The sequence below is a fragment of the Salminus brasiliensis genome, chromosome 6 (genome assembly GCF_030463535.1).
Source record: "Salminus brasiliensis chromosome 6, fSalBra1.hap2, whole genome shotgun sequence".
Taxonomy (NCBI): domain Eukaryota; kingdom Metazoa; phylum Chordata; class Actinopteri; order Characiformes; family Bryconidae; genus Salminus; species Salminus brasiliensis.
In genome coordinates, this window is record NC_132883.1 from 26410038 (window position 1) to 26431348 (window position 21311).

Here is a 21311-nt window from a genome sequence, read left to right on the forward strand (position 1 = left end):
AACCATTAAGAAAGAATTCCAGATGCAGACAACCACAAATAGCTGGACATGGACAGTCTCTTGGGATCATGAAGTCCTGTGAACAAGTGAGACAACGAAGAAAGTCAATACATGAAAAGAAACTGAATGTATACTTAACTGTTACAAAGTTGCAGATGAATACAAAGCCAGTAAGAAAGAATTCCAGATGCAGACAACCACATCCAGCTGGACATGAATAGTCTCTTGGGATCATGAGGTCCTGTACACAAGACAAAGAAGAAAGTCAATACATGAAAAGTAACTGAATTTATACATACCTGTTACACTGTTGCAGATGAATACAAAGCCAGTAAGAAAGAATTCCAGATGCAGACAACCACATCCAGCTGGACATGAATAGTCTCTTGGGATCATGAGGTCCTGTAAACAAGACAAAGAAGAAAGTCAATACATGAAAAGAAACTGAATGTATACTTACCTGTTACACAGTTGCAGATGAAAAAAAAAAGCTAGTAAGCCAGAGTTTCAGATGCAGATAACCATATACAGTTGATGCATAGTCTCTTGGGATCACGAGGTTCTGTGAACAAGTAAGAAAGAAGAAAGTCAATACATGAAAAGAATCTGAATGCTTATTTACCGATTACACAGTTGCAGATGAATAGAAAGTCAGTCAGATTGAGATCCAGATGCAGACAACGGCAAACACTTGGAGATCGATAGCCTCTTGGGATCATGAAGTCCTGTGAACAAGTAAGACAAAGAAGAAAATCAAAATATGAAAAGAAACGGAATGTATACTTACCTGTAACACAGTTGCAGATGAATAGAAAGTTAGTCAGATTGAGTTCCAGATGCAGATAATGGCAAGAAGTTGGAGATGAATAGTCTCTTGGGATCATGAGGTCCTGTAAACAAGAAAAAAAGAAAGTCAATACATGAAAAGAAACTGAATGCTTACTTACCAATTACACAGTTGGAGATGAATACACAGCCATTAAGAAAGAATTCCAGATGCAGACAACCACATACAGCTGGACATGGACAGACTCTTGGGATCATGAAGTCCTGTGAACAAGTGAGACAAAGAAGAAAGTCAATACATGAAAAGAAGCTGAATGTATACTTACCTGTTACACAGTTGCAGATGAAAAAAAGCCAGTAAGCCAGAGTTCCAGATTCAATCAACCATATACAGTTGATGTATAGTCTCCTGGGATCATGAAGTCCTGTGAACAAGTAAGACAAAGAAAAAAGTAAATACATGAAAAGAAACTGAATGTATACTTACCTGTAACACAGTTGCAGATGAACACAGCCAATAAGACGAAAAATCCAGATGCAGACAATGGCAAACACTTGGAGATCGATAGCCTCATGGGATCATGAAGTCCTGTCAACAAGTAACAAAGAACAAAATCCAAATATGAAAAGAAACTGAATGTATACTTACCTGTATCACAGTTGCAGATTAATACACAGCCAATAAGATGAAAAATCCAGATGCAGACAACAGCAAACAGCTGGAGATGAATAGTCTCTTGGGATCATGAGGTCCTGTAAACAAGTATGACAAAGAAGAAAGTCAATACATGAAAAGAAACTGAATGCTTACTTACCGATTACACAGTTGCAGATGAAAAAAATAAAGCCAGTAAGCCAGAGTTCCAGATTCAGACAACCATATACAGTTGATTTATAGTCTCTTGGGATCACGAGGTACTGTGAACAAGTAAGACAAAGAAGAAAGTCAATACATGAAAAGAAGCTGAATGTATACTTACCTGTTACACAGTTGCAGATGAATAGGAAGTAAGTTAGATTGAGTTCCAGATGCAGACAACGGCAAACACTTGGAGATCGATAGCCTCTTGGGATCATGAAGTCCTGTCAAGTAGTAAGACAAAGAAGAAAATCAAAACATGAAAAGAAACTGAATGTATACTTACCTGTTACACAGTTGCAGATGAATACACAGCCATTAAGAAAGAATTCCAGATGCAGACAACCACATCCAGCTGGACACAGATAGTCTCTTGGGATCATGAGGTCCTGTAAAGAAGACAAAGAAGAAAGTCAATATATGAAAAGAAACTGAATGTATACTTACCTGTTACACAGTTGCAGATGAATACACAGCTAGCAAGAAAGAATTTCAGATGCAGACAACAACATACAGCTGGAGATCGATAGCCTGTTGGGATCATGAGGTCCTGTAAACAAGACAAAAAGAAAGTCAATACATGAAAAGAAACTGAATGTATACTTACCTGTTACACAGTTGCAGTTGAAAAAAAGCCAGTAAGCCAGAGTTCCAGATTCAGACAACCATATACAGTTGATGTATAGTCTCTTGGGATGATGAGGTCCTGTGAACAAGTAAGACAAAGAAGAAAGTCAATACATGAAAAGAAATTGAATGTATACTTACCTGTAACACAGTTGCAGATGAAAAGAAACGGAATGTATACTTACCTGTTACAATGTTGCAGATGAATACACAGTCAGTAAGAAAGAGTTCCAGATGCAGACAACCACATACAGCTGGACAAGGACAGTCTCTTGGGATCATGAAGTCCTGTGAACAAGTAAGACAAAGAAGAAAATCAAAATATGAAAAGAAATTGAATGTATACTTACCTATAACACAGTTGCAGATGAATACACAGCCAATAAAACGTAAAATCCAGATGCAGACAACGGCAAACAGCTGGAGATGAATAGTCTCTTGGGATCATGAGGTCCTGTGAACAAGTAAGACAAAGAAAAAAGTCAATACATGAAAAGCAACTGAATGTATACTTACATGTTACAAAGTTGCAGATGAATGCATCTGGAATTCTTTCTTACTGGATTTGTAGACAACCACATCCACCTGGACAGGGATAGTCTCTTGGGATCATGAGGTCCTGTAAACAAGACAAAGAAAAAAGTCAATAAATGAAAAGAAACTGAATGTATACTTACCTGTTACACAGTTGCAGATGAATAGAAAGTCAGTAAGAAAGAATTCCAGATGCAGACAACCACATCCAGCTGGACATGGATAGTCTCTTGGGATCATGAGGTCCTGTAATCAAGACAAAGAAGAAAGTCAATACATGAAAAGAAACTGAATGTACACTTACCTGTTACACAGTTGCAGATGAATAGAAAGTCAGTCACATTATGTTCCAGATGCAGACAACGGCAAACACTTGGAGATCTATAGCCTCTTGGGGTCATGAAGTCCTGTGAACAAGTAAGAAAAAGAAGAAAGTCAAAACATGAAAAGAAACTGAATGTATACTTACCTGTTGCACAGTTGCAGATGAATAGAAAGTCAGTCACATTGAGTTCCAGATGCAGACAACGGCAAACACTTGGAGATCTATAGCCTCTTGGGATCATGAAGTCCTGTCAGCAAGTAAGACAAAGAAGAAAGTCAATACATGAAAAGAAACTGAATGTATACTTACCTGTTACACAGTTGCAGAGGAATACACAGCCATTAAGAAAGAATTCCAGATGCAGACAACCACAAATAGCTGGACATGGACAGTCTCTTGGGATCATGAAGTCCTGTGAACAAGACAAAGAAGAAAATCAATACATGAAAAGAAACTGAATGTATACTTACCTGTTACACAGTTGCAGATGAATAGGAAGTAAGTTAGATTGAGGTCCAGATGCAAACAACGGCAAGCACTTGGAGATCGATAGCCTCTTGGGATCATAAAGTCCTGTAAACAAGACAAAAAGAAAGTCAATACATGAAAAGAAGCTGAATGTATACTTACCTGTTACACAGTTGGAGATGAAAAAAAAGCCAGTAAGCCAGATTCACACAACCATATACAGTTGATGTATAGTCTCTTGGGATCATGAATTCCTGTGAACAAGTCAGACAAAGAAGAAAGTCAATGCATGAAAAGAAACTGAATGTATACTTACCTGTTACACAGTTGCAGATGAAAAGAAACGGAATGTATACTTACCTGTTACACAGCTGCAGATGAATACACAGTCAGCAAGAAAGAATTCCAGATGCAGACAACCACATACAGCTGGACAAGGACAGTCTCTTGGGATCATGAAGTCCTGTGAACAAGTCAATACATAAAAAAAACTGAATGTATACTTACCTGTTACAAAGTTGCAGATGAATACAAAGCCAGTAAGAAAGAATTCCAGATGCAGACAACCACATCCAGCTGGACAAGGACAGTCTCTTAGGATCATGAGGTCCTGTAAACAAGACAAAGAAGAAAGTCAATACATGAAAAGAAACTGAATGTATACTTACCTGTTACACAGTTGCAGATGAATAGAAAGTCAGTCAGATTGAGTTCCAGATGCAGACAACGGCAAACACTTGGAGATTGATAGCCTCTTGGGGTCATGAAGTCCTGTGAACAAGTAAGAAAAAGAAGAAAATAAAAATATGAAAAGAAATTGAATGTATACTTACCTATAACACAGTTGCAGATGAATACACAGCCAATAAAACGTAAAATCCAGATGCAGACAACGGCAAACAGCTGAAGATGAATAGTCTCTTGGGATCATGAAGTCCTGTAAACAAGACAAAAAGAAAGTCAATACATGAAAAGAAACTGAATGTATACTTACCTGTTACACAGTTGCAGATGAATACACAGTCAGTCAGATTGAGTTCCAGATGTAGACAACGGCAAACACTTGGAGATCGATAGCCTCTTGGGGTCATGAAGTCCTGTGAACAAGTAAGACAAAGTAGAAAGTCAATACATGAAAACAAACTGAATGTATACTTACCTGTTACACAGTTGCAGATGAATACACAGTCAGAAAGAAAGAATTCCAGTTGCAGACAACCACATCCAGCTGGACATAGACAGTCTCTTGGGATCATGAAGTCCTGTGAACAAGTAAGACAAAGAAGAAAGTCAATACATGAAAAGAAACTGAGTGTATACTTACCTGTTACACAGTTGCAGATGAAAAGAAACGGAATGTATACTTACCTGTTACACAGTTGCAGATGAATACACAGTCAGTAAGAAAGAATTCCAGACGCAGACAACCACATACAGCTGGACATGGACAGACTCTTCGGATCATGAAGTCCTGTGAAAAAGTAAGACAAAGAAGAAAGTCAATACATGAAAAGAAACTGAATGTATACTTACCTGTAACACAGTTGCAGATGAATACACAGCCAATAACACGAAAAATCCAGGTGCAGTTGAATAGTCTCTTGGCATGATGAGGTCCTGTAAACAAGACAAAGAAGAAAGTCAATACATGAAAAGAAACTGAATGTATACGTACCTGTTACACAGTTGCAGATGAATAGAAAGTCAGTTAGATTGAGTTCCAGATGCAGACAACGGCAAACACTTGGAGATCGATAGCCTCTTGGGATCATGAAGTCCTGTCAACAAGTAAGACAAAAAAGAAAATCAAAATATGAAAAGAATCTGAATGTTTACTTACCTGTAACACAGTTGCAGATGAATACAAAGCCAATAAGACGAAAAATCCAGATGCAGATGAATAGTCTCTTGGCATAATGAGGTCCTGTAAACAAGACAAAGAAGAAAGTCAATACATGAAAAGAAACTGAATGCTTACTTACCTACTACACAGTTGCAGATGAATAGAAAGTCAGTCAGATTGAGATCCAGACGCAGACAACGGCAAACACTTTGTCTTACTTGTTGACAGGACTTCATGATCCCAAGAGGCTATCGATCTCAAAGTGTTTGCCGTTGTCTGCGTCTGGATCTCAATCTGACTGACTTTCTATTCATCTGCAACTGTGTAACAGGTAAGTAAGCATTCAGTTTCTTTTCATATTTTGATTTTCTTCTTTGTCTTACTTGTTGACAGGACTTCATGATCCCAAGAGGCTATCGATCTGAAAGAAGAAAATCAAAATATGAAAAGAAACTGAATGTATACTTACCTGTTACACAGTTGCAGATGAATACACAGCCATTAAGAAAGAATTCCAGATGCAGATGAAGAGCAAGTTAGTTGATTGAGAAACATCCAACCAAGAAAAACGCATTTTTAGCTAAACAAAAAAACAAAACACTTTTCGGTTGAGAGTCATATCTTATATGAAGACATATTAGAAAAGCCTATTATCTTTTGAAAATAACAAAATCTGACATGTGTGACTGTCATTGTAAGGCCAAGTAGGAAGGCATTAAGAATCAGTCCAAAAAATAATTATATCAGACAAAGTATTTATGAGTGTAGGACTTAGAGGTCTGATATGATGGAGTTACAGCAAAGGATTAAACATTTTTAATCAATAATAAGGCCAGTGAATGTCAGTTTTCTTGGCTGGGTATTTTCACAGCTGTTGTATCTTGTTTGGTGTTTCTGGGCTTTACAGCTCTTTATGTCAAGTGTAAACAGATCCAAAGTGTCATTCTCAGTGCTGATTACATCTGAAATTAACCATAAACCAGAGGTGAGTGGCTAGCAACAGGGTAATGCAGCTCAACACATGTTTCAGTTTACTACACACCCATGTCGCCTCTCCAAAGTCACAGTGATTCTAAAGTCACTCAATACAAAGCACTTAAAAACCAAACCATAAAACACTGCTTAAATCACAAATACATTAATAAAGACTTTGAGCCCATTTCCCTGAAACGGTTCACCCATTAAAGATAATAGACAAAGAAGGTTGGGAGCAGGTGGCTAGTGTTTTCTTACCTGACTGGTGTGACTGGGTAGGGCCAGTAAGTCCTGGCATAGCACCTTCTCTATGTTCCTGGAGAGTACAACAGATCCCAGGCAGCACATGTGAAGCCTTTCTCGGTGGTAAAGGACCAGACATCAAACCTGCAATCAGCAGTGGAGTGCAAAAAGTCTGCAGAATGGCTTGCTCCCTCATCGGTAGGTAAGCAAGTGGCCCAGAGACGACAATCCTGGCGTCTGTCTTCTTTCAAACTGTGTCTTGAATCTAGTGCACTAGTGGCACCGTGACACTGTGGCATTACCCTTTGGGCCCTATATTTAAGAGTGTCTTACAATAAAATTTTCAACAGTGAGAACGCCGCCCTTAGTAGTTGTCCTCGTTGCTGGAGCATGCAGAGCCATAGACAAACTGCTGAAGACATTTAATTGGTTAGAGAGGTGAAAACCAGCTGTGGGGGTGTAGAAAACCTCTGTTTTCCATGGTCAAGATGATGCTTGCAGGGCTGCTCCATGGCCACCATTGTCTTTGAAGAAAAAAACACAGAGGTTAGTTAGTTAGTAAAGCAAAGTAATGTAAAGTAACACACATAGTGTATTCCAAGATTAAGACAAAGAAGGTTGGGAGCAGGTGGCTAGTGTTTTCTTACCTGACTGGTGTGACTGGGTAGGGCCAGTAAGTCCTGGCATAGCACCTTCTCTATGTTCCTGGAGAGTACAACAGATCCCAGGCAGCACATGTGAAGCCTTTCTCGGTGGTAAAGGACCAGACATCAAACCTGCAATCAGCAGTGGAGTGCAAAAAGTCTGCAGAATGGCTTGCTCCCTCATCAGTAGGTAAGCAAGTGGCCCAGAGACGACAATCCTGGCGTCTGTCTTCTTTCAAACTGTGTCTTGAATCTAGTGCACTAGTGGCACCGTGACACTGTGGCATTACCCTTTGGGCCCTATATTTAAGAGTGTCTTACAATAAAATTTTCAACAGTGAGAACGCCGCCCTTAGTAGTTGTCCTCGTTGCTGGAGCATGCAGAGCCATAGACAAACTGCTGAAGACATTTAATTGGTTAGAGAGGTGAAAACCAGCTGTGGGGGTGTAGAAAACCTCTGTTTTCCATGGTCAAGATGATGCTTGCAGGGCTGCTCCATGGCCACCATTGTCTTTGAAGAAAAAACACAGAGGTTAGTTAGTTAGTAAAGCAAAGTAATGTAAAGTAACACACATAGTGTATTCCAAGATTAAAACTGGCTAAGATAAACAATCAATAGCTATCAGCTGGGATACAGACAGACAGAAAGAGCATTGTGGATGGATGGAGAGAGAAAAGAGTTGTAAGGGAACAAGACAGGAAAACAAACCCCAGAAACTTACTAAACTCTGTTAACATGGCTGCACCTAATCTCACCCCCAATACCCAACTTCACCACTTTCACCATTGGTACTATTTTCATATGTTTCTAAGACTAGAACAAGCTGAATTTAAAAGAACAGGTCATGTGTTTGTACATCCAAGCACATTTTCACTAGAGTTTGGGGAGCTCAGTCAAGTTAGTTTGATATTGGATCTGCAGATATTTACTTCTCCCCTGCTCTCACTCACAATGTCCTAACATCTCTGACATGATTTTTTTAAACAATAGAGAACAGATAAACTGCAATCACTAAATATTCTTCTCAAAATGAAAAGACTGGAAATGTTGAGGAAATATAATCAAAATAGCCAGAATTCTTGCAGCAGGTGCCGTAGATGGTAAAAGAACGTCTATAAAGTGTGGATACCGAAAACTCTCACAGAGATAAGGAGCTGCTGGTGTTAGTTAAAAAGACAGTCAAACCTACTGAAGAACAGAGACTAAATAAAAATCAATGACTAACCTTAACTTCCTCACTTTTAAGGAATGGATATATTTTAGCACTTTAGACAATATAAACATGCATGTAGCACATTTTTATAACGAATAAATCATTACTGTGACACTGTCATAAAATATGCCTATTTGAACCATTTTTAAATAATATTGTTCCAGTAAAACATCCATATAGCTTACACATCTAAAGTCAGCTGTAGTGTACAGAGACACATCTGATAAATATACTACAACCCTTAGAATAGCCAGATTACAATTTGCTAACAAATTAAGAGATCCTGGAGAATTCTGGAGAAAGGTCTTGTGGACAAATGAGACTAGGATTAACCTATATCAGAGTGATGGAAAGACAGAAATTGTGGATTGCTCACTCGCGCTTCAAGGGAGGTAAAATTTAGTTTGCACTCACCCTCTTATTAACGGTACATACTTGGAGCCCATAGGAACCATCCAAAACATAGGTGTTGGAAAGCTCCCACAAAGGTGTTTGTACTTCAGAAATCTTTCTTTCTGAAGACATTTTATAATCCTGGGTGTTTCCTTGTGAAAGTAAAGTCTGAACTGTGCAAGTCCTCAGTTTGAGTTGCAGAGAGTCAATTTAGGAGTGATCCCTTTATCCTACAGAGTGCTCTGTGTGTAAGTTTATTCTAATGTCCATATGAAAGCACAAAACCTCATGAATAAAAACATACACAAGGCTTGGCTGAACATATAAGGAAACGTACAACTTACTTAGAACCTATAGTTCCATCAGTAAGGATCTTCATTACAGTGAAGTTAGCCACAGCTAAACCTTTGCTAAAGCATGGTTCTCTCCTTTTGGCTTGTAACCTGGCCTACTTCCAATATACTGCCACATAGTGGATGGAGTAGGAATTACCATGTAAAATGCCATCTGTTGCAACAATGGAGTCACATGGGTATCAGCTATGGTTTCAAGTTGTAGGACTTTTTATGGCATTACAGACAATAGGCAAGTGGCTTAAAGGTCCAACCACAACAGGCCCAATGAGACATAAAGAACCAGCACAACAGGCCCAGTGAGACTAGGGATGCACCTATCAGATATTAGGATCGGATATGTGTCCCTATATTAACAACGACCCCTTTTGGTCTCACTGACTTAATATTTCAGAATTACTTATTTTAGTGACAAATAAATAGCAATTTAATACATTCATATCTGTGTGTTAATTTGTTGTATTTTATTTTACAAACATGGTGAGGTAAACAGTTTATTTTTTTAACAATGTATCGGATCAATATTGTGTATCGATCGATAAGTTTATGTATTGGTATAGAAACTGAACAATGTTGGTGCATCATTAAATGTAACATATAGGAAACAGTGTGTCTTTGACAACTTCCCTAGTTAATAGAATATGCCTACATTGATAAATCCCCATACGTTTCACCCTGATTGGTGAATGTTTAGCCTTTCAAATGCATGCTTGAATGTGATTGGCTAATGGCAACCACAATAATTGACATGTCAAGTCTTCTGGACAGACAGTATTATAGAATGGGCTAAAGACGCAGTATGTAAAATTGCAGCTTGACTGGCTGTATGGTTTCTAAGAAACAGTTACGTACCACTGACCTCACCCTGCTCTGCTCACTGAGAGACAGGTAATCAGTCACACAAGTCATGTCAGACTTACTATTCAAACGTGCTGTATGTAGCTGTTACTTAATATCTGTCCGTGTCTCTTTGGATTAGGACAGAGTCATCACCACAGGCCCTCTCCTGCATTTTATCCACCGACTTGATGATCTGGTCTTAAAAACTGCTGAAGGTATACAAACTGTCCTCCTAGAACAGCTGCAGCTTTGCTTGGTCTGCCACTCAGAAGATCCAAATTTCATCAAGATGTCTGATGTAAGCCTGTACCTTTTTGTGATGTAAAACTGTGGTGCATGTATAGATTTTAACATGTATTTGTGATGCAATAAGCTGTTTTATTAATTGCTTAAACTATAGAGGAGCATTATTGGGCTAATGAGCATTATGAGCTAAATAGTTTAATTGTCACTTTAACAGGTAAGGACACCAGTTTCTCTCAGAGTTAGCTTAAGTTTTACCTATAAAAAAGGTAACTTTGATTAAAAACAAAATAATAATACTGTCTTGCAGACATCTGATTGATGTCATTTATGGCTGATTTACCGTTACAGTAACTTGATCACAATATTCTGCAAAATAAAATGTAGTAGTTTACTATAGCTCCACTGAATATTGGTTTTGTTTGTTGGTTTTATTTGGTTTCCTAAGAGGAATCTGTAACAGGAACAGGTCATTGTAATTTTATGTGTTACCCAGGTTTTAAATGTTCAGAACATTAAAATCAGATGCAAAGCAAAAAACAATAAATAAATAAAAGCAAAAAAACTTTTAAAAATAATACAACGTGAATAAACTGCTCAAAACAGCCATTAAAGCAGATAGAAAATGACTTACTGATAAGTAAGGTAAATAAAACGAGCCTTAAATGACAGCCAATAGCTTGTTGCCAAGACTGGTCTGCGTCAGAGACGGCCAATCAGCGCTCAGGGGGGCGTTACCTCGGCTCCTCCGCTAGAGACGTGCTGTGGATCAGAAAAAAGGTGAGAACGGCAGAGTGAAACACGATGGAAAGTTTTATTAAACTTTGTTTCATAAAATCGCTCATAAAGGTGAACGTTGAGAAGTACGACTGAAACGACGATTTGGATTTAGTCTGCATTTGATTTTGTGAGTGTAATAGGTGAAGCTTTTGGTGCAAATAGTTCAAAAGATTAAAAAGAAAAGCCTGTAGAGTTGAGGCTAACATGCTTAGGGGTCAAGGGGTCATGAGCGAGTGGGCAGTGCTGGCCACCATTTCATGCTGCTAATGAGAGTTTTATATTGAAAGAGGGAAGAAAACATTGCTTTACTTTGTAAATGTAGTATTATGTGTATCTATTAAGGCGCTGTTTTTGGGAACAGGTCAGTTTTTTCTGGGTGTAATTTTACTCTACTCTGCAATCTGGCTGCACCTGCGTGAACACTCTGCAGCAGTAGTGGCGTGGTGGCGCTGTAAAGTAATCAGTACAGTGCACCGGGGAAGATGCCGCCAAAATTCTGCGTGCTGTGAGCTGCAGATAAAAGTCTTACCACACAGTGCGTCTCACCTGTGGAGCTGTGTCTCTAAAAGCAGCTCAGAACTCAAAGCTAACTTCAGGTTCGCCTGTATCAGGGTTGAGTGCAGAAACAGTCCTAAAGCTTCCTCTGTGAAACTGATACTGCAGCACACACACTGTTTCCTCTCCCGAGGCCCCGTCTCAAATCAGTCCCTCTTCACTATGTAGTGCACTTTATGGGTCATATAAAAATAGCAGCATCTCCACCAAACAGAGCATGATATGTGTGATCAAGTCATTTCTACTCAGCAGTCGGTTCTACAATTTCCTATTTAGGCTCTCAGAATCATCAGAGACACTTTTCACCTCAAAAGGCACTTGGTGGTCAGTTTGAAGACACTAACCTGTGTGCTGTCCACACCAAAAGAATCACCCTTCTGCTTAAACACCTCCAGCTGGTCGGCAGAGAGCGCACAAACCAGGGCAGTGACTTTTACTTTTTATTTGATTTTGATAGTTAAATCACTTAGGAGCTCGCTGAAGTAATGCTAATGTACCAACAGCTGTGCTAGCTAGCTAGGTTAGCAAGTGCTGCTTTCTCAATAAAGCTGTACAGGAAGATCATGGTCATCTTAGCTCCTTTTATTTGAAACAGATTTAGAAGGCATATTAATAATAGAAGCACTTTATAATTGTGTAATTGCATACTGTAGTTCATCTGTTTCTCTGCATACTTTCACCCTGTTCTTCAGTGGTGAGGACCACCACAGAGCAGGTATTCTGTGGGAGGTGAGCTTTTTATAGCACTGCAGTGTTAAATGTCTGGACGAGTCCAGAACAAATGTGTAAACTGCTCATTTGGAGCGATAAAAGCAACATTCCTGCAACATCCTCAAATCTGAATGTCCAGATCACTTTTCAGAGGTTTTGATGGCTGATTCTAAAGTCGTGATGAGCGGCAAGTTAGCATGGTGACATTCGTTAAAGTGGTACGTGCCAGTGGATGGCATTTTCGGATGGTGCAGTGGCCACTTCCTAGTGCCAGATGCTGATTAGGAACTGAACCCCCTTTCAAAATGTGCCTGAGCTCTTTACCTACTGGATAGGCTTGACTTTGGGCCCAAGTTATCTTACTAAACTGAGAAATCCTGCTTTGTGAAATGCCCCCCAGGAGTGGCTAAATGTTTACATAAGATACAACTGATTTTGTTAGATGAACAGAATTACTGACACATTTGGTTCATTTTGTTGCTCTTGGCGTGCAGGTATCCCACCAATGCAGAGTAATAATTTTATTCTTTTATTATTGTTGATCACAGAAGAGTAGTTGGTGTAATATTGGTGGGGAGATTTGAGTAATTCTCTTGTTTTGGTTGAGACTGAGAACTTGTGTCTTTGCTAAAGGAATGCATTGTTGGAGAGGATGCTACGCCTGAGGCCCACGTTAAGGTGTTGCGTGAAAAGTACAGGACGACACAACCTGATTTAATGATCGTGAAGGACCACATGAAGACTTTTGCATTGGCAGCATGGAGAAAGGGGTTTGGCCATTGAAAATGTATACTTGTGTCTTTAATAGTCTATTATAAGATATTTTTGGCTATTCAAGGTTTTTACTCTTCACTACTGCCTTCATCACTACACTTTATTGCAACTATATAATGAAACTTTCGTGTATTTTCTGCTTTTATCTTACAGTTGTATGATGAGTTCAATGCCATCCATCCTTTAATGGTGTACGTTTGTCACTGCTTCACCTGAAACAATGCTGGGAGTTTAGCTCTAAAGGCCTCCTAGGTGATCTTCAAGAGATGCTCGTCAAAAGTGTAAGCACACAATTTTTTTATCTTTACCAGCAGACCTACAGACCTACTCTTAATTTCATTGATACTCTCAGACATGTACAGTTTCAGGAAAAGGTGCTTCAGTGTGTATCTAATATTACACTAAATGATGTTTAGTATTCCCTTGATGTTTGTGTAATGGGCCATCTGCATAGTAAAGTGATTTCATTGTGGAAAATCTTACTTACTAAACTTGGACACTCTGTGGGTTCTGTGTGGTAAAATGTTGCTTCTGGTTTCTGGTGGGTGCTTTTCTTTTTAATAAGGCTTAATTTTCTCTGGAGTATAAATGTAACCATTTGATATGGATTCTTTGAGTATGGCATACATTTAGCCATTAGGATGATTTTTTTTTTTTAGCTGCTTTATTTCATTGTTTTGTTTGCTGTGAGTGCCACATTTGAATAGTATTGAGTCTAATTGTTTTTGTTTGTTTGATGCTCTTTCAATTAATGTTAAAGTTATACATACATAAAGTTGTGTATGTTTACTACTAAATAAACAGCATAGACAAACATTGTGAACATGTGTGGATATTTCAGGTACACTTTAGTCACACTAGGGTCCAGAGTGGCTTGTCACTGGGGTAGTGCCTCTAAAAGCACTGGTTGGTACCTTTTGAAAAGGGGATACAGTTGTACCATAATTTAAAGGTACATTTTAGCCTCATAGGGTTCTACAGAAGCACGAAGCCTTGGTGTAGTCATGGATGATCAGTTATCGTTCTCAAGTCATGTTGCAAACATAACTCGGTCCTGCAGATTTCTTCTGTACAACATCAGGAGAATTCGACCCTTCCTCTCTAGAGAGGCCGCCCAGGTGCTTGTTCAGTCTCTCGTCACTTCCAGACTTGATTACTGCAACTCTCTTCTGGCTGGTCTCCCTCTGCGCACCATCAGGCCCCTGCAGCTCATCCAGAATGCAGCGGCACGGGTCGTCTTCAATGTCCCTAAATTCAGCCATGTCACTCCACTGCTGCGTTCTCTCCACTGGCTTCCTGTAGCTGCCCGCATCAGATTCAAAACCCTGACGCTGGCCTACAAAGCCAAGACTGGACCAGCCCCTCCGTACTTGATGGCAATGGTCAAAAGCCGGTCTGCACCAAGAGCCCTTCGAGCTTCAAGTACGGCTCGGCTCGACCCGCCATCCCTCAAAATCCGCGGAAGACAAGCGTCCAGACTTTTTTCTGTCCTGGCACCAAAGTGGTGGAACGAGCTTCCCCTGGGTGTCCGAACGGCCGAGTCGCTCGCTGTCTTCAAACGCAGACTGAAGACCCACCTCTTCAGAGAGTACTTGGGCGAATAGAGTACTATGGTCGCCTTATTGTATTGTGTTTAGTAATGTCTAAGCTTAGAGGTATCTTTGAATTATTAGTCTATTCTAACTAGCTAAGGTTTCTTTCTTGGGTAAATAGCAAAGCACTTTGTAAGTCGCTCTGGATAAGAGCGTCTGCTAAATGCCGTAAATGTAAATGTAAATGTAACAGTCTAACAGTGGATTAGGGCTGCCCGTGGTGATTGTGTGGCTTTAAGCAGATGTGAAGGACGATTCACCACAAGAATACAGCCAAACACTTTCAGGTAAGTTCCAGTGGTATGTAATGTTGAATTTGTGTAGAAATCAAAAGAGAGTACACGCAACAAAAACAAAAAATAGACGAGCTAGATAGTACACTCTTTGTACAACAAGGCCTCAGCTGCCTTCATCTGAGGGCTGCAAAGCCTCACGCACGTCTACTATTGCTTCAGCCTACTCCGTGCAAGCTGAACCCCCTTATTGCCTCCTACACAGCCCTTTTAAGATGTATGCTGAAATTGATCCAACTCGCACAAAACATTAAAGTATGAGAAGTCAGTAAAAGAATAACCGTAAAGTTAAGCTAGCTGTAATCAAGGAAACACCTGCATTTAGTTCTCCTTCCATTAAAGCAAGATTATACAAATTTAGGCTTTGGTGATAATGATTTAGTACCACAGTGAAGTTGTAAAGTAAACCAGAAATAAACCCATATAAATAAGCAAACAAGAGCATGTCATCATTATTATGGCTTAGTACTAAAGTAAAGCAGATGATTGCATGACAGAACAGCACTGACCACAGAATACCTCAAAATGGCCGTTAACTCTTCATCTAAGGTGTGTTTTGAGTTGAATTTAGTAAAAACAAGTCTTTCTGAATGTGTGTTTACACACATTTGATGGGACAGTGCAACACTGCTGAAAGTTAATCCTGCTTTTCTGAACACTATTTAATGTTTGTGTTTTATCATGTGCTGATCATTATAACAGTGAGGCACACAGGAACTTTCACTGTCACTATGGCTAATTTACACTTTGCCATTTAGGCCAGTAAGATGCTTTTGTATTTTGTAGACATATGTATATGTGTGTCTGCAGGTGTGGAGGTCCATGATATAACATGTGAATTTGCACAACCAGTTCTACTCAGCGCTCAACCACGACTGATCGTCTTGTTCAGCAGTGGCACTTCGAGAGATGCCTGGGACTTACGATCGCCAAGTATGGGATTTACTGCCATTTTTACTGCCAATATTGAACATGTTTGTGTGGATGTTTCAGAGTATTGCAGCACAAAAACAAAGTAGTAAGCTGACTTAAAATAGAGCAACTCCAACAAAGGTGCAGAGTTAAATTGAGAGGAACATAAGTTGATGCAGTAGATTAAAATGTTTGTGCATGTATCATTGTTGGGAAGGCCTAGCCTGCAGTGAAGTGCCAGAATAGTGACTGGAATGGGCGTCACTGTCTTGTTGGATGCACATGTGCATAAATCTTCCATAAATGTACACTGACCAGCCATTTCTTTTCACCACTGTGTTTGATCCAGTTGTACCAGAGAGTTGCACGGCCCCTAACTTTTTATCTCTAGGGGTCAACCTAACCAAACACAAAAGAGCCTGTCACTATCAAAAGTCTTCAACCTTGATTGTGGTTAAAGCATAGTTACAGCACAGTGCTCATGTGTCTGAGACTCGTGAATTAATTAGGCAGTTGAGAATGTTGGCAGTCCCAAAAACTTGGCCCTGCCATCTATGGATGCTTAAAGATGCTTCCTCTCCACCTGCGCTGAGATGCCTTCAAGACCTGCAATGCAAAACCCACTGGTGTGAAAATATCAATTATTATAGTGCAAGCAAGTAATAAATTAAATAAACTTGATGTGTATTCCAGGATTTCACATAATTGTGTTATATCTGACAACTGTGTTAAGATATACTTTTAAATTACGAAACAGTATGATCAATATTTTGATTATCATATAGTTTTGAATTTCAACTTGTCAGATTCTCTTCTGTCCACAGGTCTTGATTATTCAGGAGTGGCTACGAAATGTATTAATGAGGCTCTGACCAACCTCATCCACAGTTCTTGTTGAGTCCACTTTTTCACACTTCTTGTGATACCACTTACAGTGCCCATTGCAATCACCTGCCCAGATTTTTTCCTGTCCACAGCCCTCTATGATTCTGAAGTGGCTATGAAGTTCATTAATGAGGCGATCACCATCTTCATTCACAGATCTTGGTGAGTCCACTTCATCACACTTGTTTTATGCTGTTTACAGAGCCCATGACATAGTTTGTCCAAAGTAGCTTATTTACACAGCCCTCAATGATTCAACTTCATTAATGAGGCTGTTACCAACCTCATTCACAGTTTTTGGTCCACTTGGTCCACTTGGTCCACTTTATCACGTTCCATTTCCTTTCGTTTATGGTACCATTTACAATTGAGTGGACTGATGCTCTTGTGTGCTCTAGATATTTTGGAAATTGCTAAACCACTTTATCCACAGTTGTTGGTGAGTCCACTTCATCACAGTCCCTGATGGACTGCTTACAGTGCCCATTACAATCGACTGCCCAGATTCTCTTTTGTCCACAGCCCTTTTTGATTCAGAAGTGGCTACGAACTTCATATATGAGGCTTTCGCCAACATCGTCCACTGTTCTTGGTACAATCGCCTGCCCAGATTCTCTTCTGTCCACAGTGTTACTGTTACATTCAAGACATAGGTGATCCTGTGATCCAGTATTGCATATTTGATACTGTTAGTGCTGCCATCTGGTGGCCTGTTTCTTGTTGTTTTTGTTTTTCTCTCTCTCCCTCTCCTGGTGAAACGACTGATTGGAAACAGCTGATCTCAATGCGTGTGCTGGTTGGCTGCAGTGTCTGAGCTTTGTCATTGAAATGGTGCCATTGGCGTTTATCTAGTCGCCCGTGGCGTTCTCACCATGTGGCCAAAGGTGGTTGTGATTGAGGCTGTTCAAGATATATAACATGACAATTCACAGTTTGATGTATGTGGATCTATTGTAGCCTACTGTTTTCTGTGTCATTATGTACTTGTTGATGTCCAAGTGGTTTAATCATAGTCATGTTTGTAGTGGTGAGTGCCATTTACTATTTTAATTTCATTTATTATTTTTCATTTATTATTCTCTTGCTTCATGTTGGGGAGGCAGGTAAGGCCATTGTATTTTGTTTTATTATTTTTTAGTTAGGTTAGTTAGTAAGGAGGGATGTCATGTGTGTCTGTAATTTTGGCCTTTGCTCACCCTGATGCTATATGATGTTGACTGTGGTCTTGATATGTTTGCCTATAATACTACATTTTCATTTGAGCATTAAATCTGTTTCTTTATGGTTTGTTTATCTCCTCAAGCCCTAAACTAGTTTTTTTTATGAAATGGTTTAATAAACTGGGCTGTAAGATTACTCAAAAATTGACTAACTTTACAAGACTTTAACAAAGCAAAACTTCACCAAAAGTGAAGTAGAAAAGAAAAACGTAGGCCAGAGTTATAAGAAAAAGTAGGCCAGAGTTATAAGAACTGCTTTTTATTGGAATTTAAAAACCTGAATGTTCTTATACGACTGAAGACGTGTCGAGGTTCTTCTGTTCCCTGTATGCTCTGTGACTAATTTGCTGAACAAGTAGATCTATCTGAGATGTTTCCAAGCTGTTTTAAGCCTGCGTCTGAGATGAACACTGTATGTGAACTTTTACATTCTGAATTTTTAGTTGAAAGTAAGTCAGAAGATGCTGAAAATGATTTCACATCAAAACTGAATTTTATTAAAGAGGCTTTGATGGAGGAACAAAGTTGGGATCAATCTCTTGATAACTGTAGACTAACTGCTGTAACAGAAGAAAGTAATGCCCCATCATGCAGTTATGTATTTTCAGCAAGATGTACATGTACTTAGCATGTACTTAGCTTAGCCCCCTGACAGTGTGTTCTCTGGTCATCTGGGTATACAGAAAACACATCAGCAGATCATGTGTTTTTTCTTTTGGCCTGGTCCTAAAGCTGATGCTGTGTTATGTTGAGTTACGGGAAAACCCAATCAGGTTATTCCATCCACATCACTTCATCCAATCCTAGCATTATGAGCACCATTTCAACGTGTGTAGGGCAGCTGCCCTGGCCACTGATCAAATCCTTCTACTTTTGTGTTACCCCTTGACCAGCTACCTAAACAAATGCTCATGCTTCATTACAGTAACAAGGCTGTGATGGCTGTCTTAAGTATGTTGCGAGAAGGTTACAAAGTATGTTCAGGTTTTTCGCTGCTGCTGCTGCACCTGCATCATTATCCTCTATTTTATTTGTTCCAGACATGAGGAGCTCCTCCCTTACTGTTCCACATTGCATTGTGGTATAATGTAAAAAAGTGTCCATTGAGTATACACCAAAAATTAGCTGTGCGCTAATCCGTATACGTTCGGCACCATTTAAGGTGGCTTCCAGTAAGAAGCTGGAGAATAACTCCAGCCTTGTTGGTGCAGCCGTTTCTTTACGGCATCATAAATCAGCACATTTTACAGTTGTAAAATACATCCAGATAGATCCGGGAACTAATTTTACTGAAGTTCTGAAATTGTTAGCAATTGATCATCACATGTCCAGTGCATATCACCCCGAATCTCAGGGTTCTCTAGAATGTTTTCAACAACCTCAGTGCTTCGTACCTACTGTCTTTAGGTAGATAAAGAATGTGATGATGGCATCCTGGTCTTATTGTTTGCCATTTGTGAAAGTGATCAGGATTCCATTGGGTTTAGCCATTCACAGCTGAATTGTGAATTTCACTTTGGAGATAAAAGACTTGTACGTACCAGGTTCTGCCCTGTGTGCAGAGTTTTCAGGAAGATTGTGTTGATGGAGGTGGATCTGCTAATAGGGTTTTGCTAAGTTCTCCCCTACTGCTTCTGAAGTATCTGCTTTTGTCACACCAGATCTCTTTCTACAGTATTCCGTAATGCCATTTGGGTTACAAAAGGTAATAGCTAATGTAAACAATTGTGAAGCATGTCTGGATGTCGTTGTGATGTCTAGATGTCTATCAGAGTTGGAATGAACATTTGGCAATCCTCTGAAATGTGTTTAAGCGCTTTCTGAAAGTTTCCCTCACACTTAATCTCACTAAATGTGAGTCTGGGAAAGCTAGAGTATCCTAGGTTTGTAAGAAGGTGGGCCAAGGTGAAGTGCGCCCTCTTGAGGCTAAGATACCAACCCTGCAGTTGTGCTTTTGTAGAACCCCTGTTCTAATGACTCCTGACTACACTCAATTCTTCAAGCTGTAAGCTGGGGCTGGAGCTGTCCTCCTTAAAGAAGACTCGAGGTGTTGACCATCCAGTTTATTTTTCATAGAAATTGAAGGAACATCAGATCATGTATAGGACCACTGAGAAGGAAGCCTAGCACTCTTATTAGCTTTTCAACACTTTATGTGGGGTTGAGTGTTTTGGCAGTAGTGCTCTATATATACCACAATATCAGCTGAAGACTGATGAGATGGTTCATGATTGTTCAAGGTTTTAATGTTCAGAATAAGAAAGATTGTGAAAATGTAGTTGCTGATGCGTTGTCTAGGCAGTAGTGTGAGGGTGTTATGACCCTGGGGAGTGTAGAAGAGAGCCTCGTTGGTGCAGCCATGTTTGTTTACAGCGTCAGAAAGATGAAGCAGTTTAGGAACACAGAGTCCTAACCTGACGTCAGTCCAATTATTCCATTCCACCTTAAATGGTGCAGCAGATTTAGTCAAAAGTATTCACCAACTGTATAGCACCAGAATGGAACAGGTGGAACATAATTGGGATGAGATGCCGATTTCAGTAGGGCATCAATCTTAGTGTGCTTCTCCATCCTTCTTCTACTTAAGCACAACTCTAATAATGAACATATGATGCTTTAAATACAAAAACAGAAAATATTATTTAAATTCAGCCTGTAGTTCAAAACTACATCCAACCAAACACCACTGTCTGACTCACTGTTGTCTTTACCTAGTTAATAGATGTAGATCTGCACTCTTAGCTCCTTCAGTGGGGGTTTTTTTCAACCATTTCAGCCCAAAAAAAAAAAGCTTCTAAGCTTTTCAGTCCCTGAGATCAGTCCTGGAGGACTTGTGTCCATCTGCTGAATTAAGAAAACAAATGGTAAATGTGGCATCAATCTATACAAAATGAAAATGTGAGCGAGTTAGACAGTCATGCAGTGAGGTGAGGATGAATCAATGCGAGGACCAGCGGGCAGTGTTTTCTTCTTTTTCTTGTCTTACCTTTGTCTTCTTTTCGTCTTATATTTTCTTTTTTATCTTTGTCGTCTTTGTCGTCTTTCTTCTTTGTCTTTGTAATTTTCTTTTTTCTTGTTTTCTTCTTTGACTTCTTTTTCTCAATATATATTTTTTTGTCTTTCTTCTGTCTTCTTAGTCTTCGGCTTTTTGTTTTTCTTATTTTTCTTTTCTTAGTGTTTTTGTCTTGTCAAGTCAAATTTATTTGTATAGTGCTTTGTACAACTGTTGTGGTCACAAAGC